Here is an 8,553-nt window from a genome sequence, read left to right on the forward strand (position 1 = left end):
TTTAACAAAAAATTTTAGAATCCAACGTTTTACACTTTTTGGGAGTGTACTAGTCAACAGTTTGAAGACTAATAAGGATTTCCGAAATATTATCTTATTACAATGTAATAATTTTAATTTTTTCTTTTTTACTTTTTTTAATCTGTAAAATTATTTTTTCTATTATTTTAGTAAAAAATAAAACTATAAAATTTAATTTTATTTATTGAGCAAGAAATGCAAAATGCGTAAACAGCGGATGCAAAAAATTTTACTAAAATAAACATAAAAATTATTGATGAATTATTTTCGATTTGTATAAATAATACGGGTTTTGCAATATATTTTTGTGTTTCATATTCAAGTTTTCATGAATTTTCATAATACATTTACATTTGTCTTCTTTTTTATAAAACATGCATTTTTTATAGCAGATAGTGATGTTTTTGTTGTTTTGTATTGCAACACTGCAAATTTTAATCTTGTACTCAAAAACATCAAAGACCTGGTTCACACTGAGAAACTTTTGATTTTTTATGTGATAGAAAGAGATGGTAGATATTTCTTTCTCTCCCACACAAAAATCAAAAGTTTCCCAGTCTGAACCATGTCATAGGGGATTTAATCTGATTATTAATTGGCATTTGATTGCCAACTCAAATTTCAATATTTTATGAAATGAAATGGTTTCAATTAGCAATTTTTATTCAATTCAGTTGATCAATGTAAAAAAAACTTTATTTAAAATTATTCTCAATTATAAATGAACTATTTGTGTTTGCTGGGTTTGCCTAATATTGGCATTTGAATATAATATTAAAACAAGTAAGAAATTATAGTCGGGCGAGGCCGACCATATAATACCCTACACCTGTTACAAAAAGTGAAATGTGATTAAATTTTCATAATAAAACATTAAAGTCGAATTGAATCAGATATACTTAATGTATTTATTTTTGAATAAAACTGTTGTCATTTGAGTCAAATTTTGAAGAGGGCATTTTATGGGGGCTAGGGTCAAATAAGGTCCTATAATTATAGGAGAAGATCATGTGCAAAATTCCTTTAAAAATAAAAAACAATTGTTTTTTTTAATTTTGTGGCAAAAACACAAATTTTAGCAATATTTATTGAAGTAGCAGGGGCTATTGTACCAATTGAATTGTGATAATGCCGAAATTAAGGCTGAATTTAAACGATTATCGTTAATTTCAATGCGGTCTAAATATACCCTACACCACACAAATGGGATCGACATTTTGATTATTTTTTCAATTTAGTAACATTTGCGTCGATGTAATGATATTATATCCGTCCAATTGAATTGAATTTCTTTGGAAGAGATACATGCTATACAAGAATAGGTTTTTTATAAAATTCGATTTATCAAATTTTAAATATACGAAAATTAGACTATGTATTATTATATTGAGCAGTAAATTCATCAGTTAAGTAAACATCAATCTCTACAACGTCTGCATTAAAAACTTCTATAAAACTTATTGCAATTAACTCGCAATGTGGTAGGTTATGACGTATTCGTATACATTCAATACTTGGTTATTTATGAAAACAAAAATAAAAATACTCATATCGAATTCACACAATACCTAAACATAGATTGGAAATCATTTAATCGTCAAAACTATTCGTTATAGATAATAAACATATTTGATTATATTTCAATTAATTTTTTATTCTTTAGTTTAACTATGGAGACTGCTTTTATTTCTTATTTTAGGCATAATTTGACAATAAACTTCAAAAAGAAGTAGAATTTATTCCATGGAAGTACTGAAAAAGACTACTACTTACATCTGAAGTCATTCTCAGGAAGTAACTTTTATGTTCTTCTTTAGAAGTTATTAGGAAGTGAAATTGTAGTATTAAGTACATAATACAACTAATCTGACTTTAATAATATTAACATAAATAAATTAATTACACGCATTTATCAATAACTTCAAAATAAAAATGGTTTAATTCAAAAATTTCATTAAAAAAAAATTGGGTTCCTATCGCTTCTTTGGAAGTCAATAAACATCACTTCCACAGATGGTAAAAAAATAACTTAGGGCTACCTTTGAAGTATCCCAGGAAAAATTGTATTAGTTCTACAACTAGTTCTAGAACACATGATTTTAGCCTGAATTCGTTCTAGTTTGGCGTTGAGACCAATGATTTTTGTTCGAAATTGTCACCTTCGGAACTGGTTCTGAGGAAGTGTTATGGAGTCGACACTGGTTCCTTGGAACGCTTCTGGAACTAGTTCTTTAATCAATGATTTTTGTTTGAATTTGTCAACATCGGAACTAGTTCTAGGGAAGCTGTAGAGAACGTATAAACAAATACTTCTTTTTTAGCGTTTTTGTTTCAAATTATTAAGATTAGGAGCAGTTTCGAGAAACTGTTGAGGAATTTTTACTATTGCACCAATGTTATTTACAAAACTTACATAGATATACATATCTTACGTTAAATTGAATATAATTCTTCCGCACATCTAATCTTTATAATATTTTTGGTTACAAGCAGCAAACTTTCTCTTCTCTCGGTACCATTCAATTAGGAAGCTGTTTAATATCTTGTAGTTCAGTGGAATACAAAAGAAATACATTTGAAGGCGTTTTCTATTTCTATAAAAATAAGTTTATAAATTTTTAATTTTTTGACTTTTTTTTAATTGATTGCAACAAGTTGTTTCGGTACTAGTATGTGTTCCATTGAACTAGTGAAGTAGCAATGCACAGTGGGGCAGAATGGAAATTTTTTGGAAATAAATCTGGCATTTCCGATCGGGATAAAATTTGGCGTGAGCGTAGCCAAGGAGTATTCGAGTTTAAGTTTTGAAGATGAACCTCGCAGATGCCCCAGGGACGGAGCTGTGGCGGCTCAAAGTAGGGTACCTACGACATGTAAAATTTTTAAACTCGTTCCATTTTTTTGTTTTTCACCCAAATACAAAGATTTTTTATATTTTCTGAAAGCGCTCGACGAGATCTTGAAAAAACATGCTTGGACATACTACTTATCTCTTATAATATCCGAGTTATAGGCATTTAAAAATTTAGTGATACAAAATTTACCATACCTTGGTCCGCCTTTTTTTTAATACCGGGCGTAAAAAGACCGACCGACCAAATGGACTCAATTTTTTCTTGTTAGTTAGACCACAAATTTCCAATAATATGCAAAAAAATTCAGATCAATATCATTTACAGATCCAAAAATATACGTTTATATAGGTCAAATATGGGCCGATCCTCGGTAAATTTGGGAAAAGGATATATTTTTAAATAACAGTTAGTTTTGTTGAGTTTCATTGCGATACAAATGATTACAAGTTAATTTTAATCATTTTTGAAGGGGGGTTTGTATGGGGGCTAGAGTCAAATATAGGCCGATCCTTACGAAAATCTGCAGTGTCATTTATACTTATACAAAACTTATTTGTGCCAATTTTTAGAGAGATAGTAGAATATTTGACGTAATTATGACATAAAAAGTTCAAATCGGGAGGTACGGTTGTATGGGGGCTAGGTGAAATAATGGACCGATTTCAACCATTTTCAATAGGCTTCGTCCCTGTGCCAAAAAACATGCTTGGTCCAAATTTCATCAAATTGTCTTGAAAATTGCGGCCTGTACCTTGCGCACAAGGTTTACATGGACAGCCAGCCAGCCGGATAGACGGATGGACGGACGGACATGTCTTAATCGACTCAAAAAATGATTCTGAATCGATCAGTATACTTAAAGGTGGGTATTGGACCAATATTTTTGTATGTTACAAACATCAGCACAAACGTATAATACCCTCCCCACTATAGTGGTGTAGGGTATAAAGATATTAAGGGATAAATGTGGACTAAATTGTTGTAGCTATCTGCGACCCTATTAAAATTTTGATATAAATCATAGTTTCTGAAATTTAACAAATATGTAATATATGACAAAATCTTTATTTATGAACAAAACTCAATGAAAACTTCAACACTTGTTAAATTTGTTATTTCAAATAAGAAAATGCAAAAAAAAAAATTGAAAAGGTCAAAGGGCATCCTGCAATTCCCAAAAAAAGGGATGAAAATCACAAAAATGGGATTTTTACATTTTTGCCCATAGGGTCCACATTTCTTTCAGGGCTGGGAAAATACTTTTGGAGTAAATAGAAAACATATTGAGGTTTTCAAAACTGCTTTCAGTTTTCTGATCCTAGCTTTGGGATTTTAGAACATGTCGCCCAAAGTTGAAGTTTTGATAAAAATAGGCATATTCGGAAGGACGCAGTGGCAACATTTTAAAAAAATAGGACAAGTTTTTTAAGCCAAAGCGTTCTGCGTAAAGATACCTTTTAGAAAACTATAAAATTGTTATATGTTCTTAAAGAAAATTTTATTTTATTAATAATAGAGTTAAGACACATTTTGGGCAAAAAAGCGGCAAAAATCTAAAATTTTTTGAATTTTTAAATTAAAAAACGTATATTTTTGGATCTGTAAATGATATTGATCTGACATTTTTTGTATATTATTGGTTAATTTTGTTGTCTAACTAACAATAAAAAATTGAGTCCATTTGGTCCAAAATTACGCCCGGTATTCAAAAAAAGGCGGACCAAGGTATGGTAAATTTTGTATCACTAAATTTTTAAATGCCTATAACACGGATATTATAAGAGATAAATAGATTTCAAGATCTCGTCGAGCACTTTCAGAAAATATAAAAATCTTTTGTAGTTAGATATGGAAATTCTCGACCCTTTACAAAAAATTTCAAGCCAATATCTCAATTACATTCAAAAATATGTACATTTAAAACTTTGTCCTTTAATTTCATCTTTTTCATATATTAGTATTTATTATGACAGAACATACTTTTGGTGTTGAATAAAATATTTGGAAATTTTTAAAAATTATTTAGTTAATTATTTTATTAAAGACTAAAACATTGTATATACTATAAAAAAATATAATTTTATTATGAGCCACGCACAACAACACCTAAATCACCCCACACAAACCACCTTTCCCGCCTACCGAAATATAAAACACAATTTAATACAATATTATCAGTTAGTATAATAGCTTTTTTTATTTGAACTGTTTATCTTAATCATAATACAATTAATTCTTACAACCTGCTTATATAGGTAATTCCTAACACTACTTATTTTCTATAAAATAATCTGTCATATCGGTATACATATCCAGAAGGTAATATAAGTCCTTTAAATCTTCCTTGTTTTGAGATGATAGAGTTTCATTAAAAATATCTTCATTCTGTGATTGCCTGGAGCATTTTCTTGAGCTGAAAATTTGAACATGCTTAAAATCTCGATTCCTCGCTTCCTGGGCTTCTTCTGTTAACTCTCCAAGTGGAAGAATATTCCATTCAATTATTATTTGACCATGACACAATACTTTGTGTCCTGTTGGTGTTAGTTCCCTCCATGGATAAAGAGATACAAGTAATTTAGAAATTTCAGATGTATATTCCCCAAATCGATTTCCATTAATTTTATGTTTACTATTCAGTACCATTAAAATAGTGTTAACTCTTCGAAGCAACTCCTTGTCGATTCCAGTTATTTTTGAAGTAATTTCAAAATCACGAAAAAACCTTCTCGCCGTATTACCGTCATTTGTACTACCGAAACTTGGAAGTGGTTTGTCGATGTTTAATCCCATCTGAACTATAAATTCTTCTTGGATTCTGCTTTTTTCCGCAGCTCTCAGTTCTTTCAATTCTTCATTATTTTTTGTTGATTTAGTAAGATTCTCTGGCACACTTCTATATTTGAGGTCGTATGCTATGTGTAAAAAGTAATCCAAAAATCGTATTCTGGCATGAAGTGGTGAAATTCCGAAAGACAGGACTTCTTCATTAATACTTATGCTTATGTTTATATTTGAGAATTGCGACTTTTTCTCATTACATATTGAGCATCTCCAGAAGGAAGAAGTTTCTGATATGGCATTGCTGACCTTTCCATCAATCATTGTTAAGCTTAGCTGATATGATACGTTAATAGAGAATTCCTTTATTTTTATGCAAATGGGCTCCAGTACATTTATTTCATCTTTTAAATATTCCACTAAATCTTTTGTTGTTTTCTTTGACTCCTTTATATATTCAAATCCAATGGGTCTAAAAAAAATTTTTGAACCCGGAGTTGTATTGATCCATATATCTTGTAGTCTGCTTGTAGTCTGCTAATGTCCGACTTCCACAAGCTTGTTTGTATTCTGGAAGTGCTGATGAACCGTCACATCCCCACTTACACATTAAGACAACATCACAGTTATGAATTTTCCTTAGTTGGTCTTCTGAAAAGTCTGACACTATTCTTGATGCTCTGTTTTCGAGCAAAGATGATATATCAATACAAGCTTCCACATCATTAACAGCAATAGGTGATGGTAGGATAGTTTGTTTTTTTCCTGGATCGCCTTGTATGATGGTAATATATTGTGTCCTTTTTCAAGCAGTGCTTTCCTTAATATTTGGTACTTATTTCGACTCTTCAGTAAAATTTGATTGTGATGTTGGAGTTGGTATACTTTTCACAATTCGCTTAAGTCGTTTTGGTGATGCATTAGGAAGAATAGTTGCAATATGTATGGCATCCATATGTTGGTTTTCCTTTTTCAGCATTTCGTTAAATGTATCAGCAATTTCCTCATTTGAGATTGAAAAAAGTTTTTGTGTGACCCTCTTTTTTTTGACCTTGAACATAAGTCTTCGTATGACTTGCAAGGCGCTCCTGCTGATGTGTTGTAAGTTGAGATTTCCGTAGTAGTTTCCATCCAACTACAAAATTTTAATCGAAATTTCTTTTGATTTCCATCCACAGACTTACTTTTTACATCAAAAAGTTGAAAAAAGTTTTCAATTTTTGATATGCCTGTTTTGTCTACTTTTCTACTATATGCAGTTTTTATATAATTTGAAATGTCTTCAATTCTTTCTGGCCCTTTTGAAGATACACTCCATAAAATGGAACACAACTCTTCGTACATTAATGTAATCTTCATTGTAGATTTATTAAATATGGTACTTAAAATCTGAGAAGTTTATTTATATACCAATTCTTGTCATTTCCGATACACGTATTCCAAAGTAAAAAATTACGAACTGTCTACCTATTAACATTTAGGACTATATTACTATAACCTGTAATTCAGTCATTGATATTTCTTATTAGTGAATGAATCGAAATTATCATTACCAGTATATTTTTACCTACATGATCATAAACGAAACAGAACGAAATGATCTGTCAAAAAAAATTAGGTAAAAAATAGTTATAAATTTCTGAAAATTTAATCATAATAGGACCTTTCAATTATAAGGATAAGCAAACAAATAGAAAATAGGTAAATATAAGATTTTAACATGTTCTGTCATATTTAATACTAAACAAGTAGAAAAGTATAGTCGGGCATGGCCGACCATATAATACCCTACACCATGAGTATATTTTTAAAATTTTTATTTTTTGTAAAGAAAGTTTTATGTTGAATATTACCATAATTCCAAAATATTTAAGCCGTTTATTGATAAAAAACTAAAATTTCTAAATGAGGCTTTATATAGGTCAAATATGGGCCGATCCTCGGTAAATTTGGGAAAAGGATATATTTCTAAAAAACAGTTAGTTTCGTTGAGTTTCATTGCGATACAAATGGTTACAAGTCAATTTTAGACGTTTAAGTCATTTTTTGAAGGGGGGTTTGTATGGGGGCTAGGGTCAAATATAGGCCGATCCTTACGAAAATCTGCAGTGTCATTTATACTTATATAAGACTTATTTGTGTCAATTTTTAGAGAGATAGCAGAATATTTGACGTAATTATAGCATAAAAAGTTCAAATCGGGAGGTACGGTTGTATGGGGGCAAAAAACATGATTGGTCCAAATTTCATCAAATTATCTTGAAAATTGCGGCCTGTACCTTGCGCACAAGGTTTACATGGACAGCCGGACAGACGGACGGACATGTCTTAATCGACTCAAAAAATGATTCTGAATCGATCGGTATACTTTAAGGTGGGTATTGGACCAATATTTTTGTATGTTACAAACATCAGCACAAACGTATAATACCCTCCCCACTATAGTGGTGTAGGGTATAAATATGAAAAATGTGAAATTAAAGGATACAGGTTTAAATGAACATATTAATACCCTACACCACTATAGTGGGGAGGGTATTATACGTTTGTGCAGATGTTTGTAACATACAAAAATATTGGTCCAATTCCCACCTTTAAGTATACCGATCGATTCAGAATCATTTTTTGAGTCGATTAAGACATGTCCGTCCGTCCGTCTGTCCGGCTTGCTGGCTGGCTGTCCATGTAAAGCTTTTGCGCAAGGTACAGGCCGCAATTTTCAAGATAATTTGATGAAATTTGGACCAAGCATGTTTTTTGGCACAAGGACGAAGCCTTGAAAATGGTTGAAATCGGTCCATTATTTCACCTAGTCCCCATACAACCGTACCTCCCGATTTGAACTTTTTATGCCATAATTACGTCAAATATTCTGCTATCTCTCTAAAAATTGGAA

The sequence above is a fragment of the Lucilia cuprina genome, chromosome 4 (assembly GCF_022045245.1).
Source record: "Lucilia cuprina isolate Lc7/37 chromosome 4, ASM2204524v1, whole genome shotgun sequence".
Classification (NCBI taxonomy): domain Eukaryota; kingdom Metazoa; phylum Arthropoda; class Insecta; order Diptera; family Calliphoridae; genus Lucilia; species Lucilia cuprina.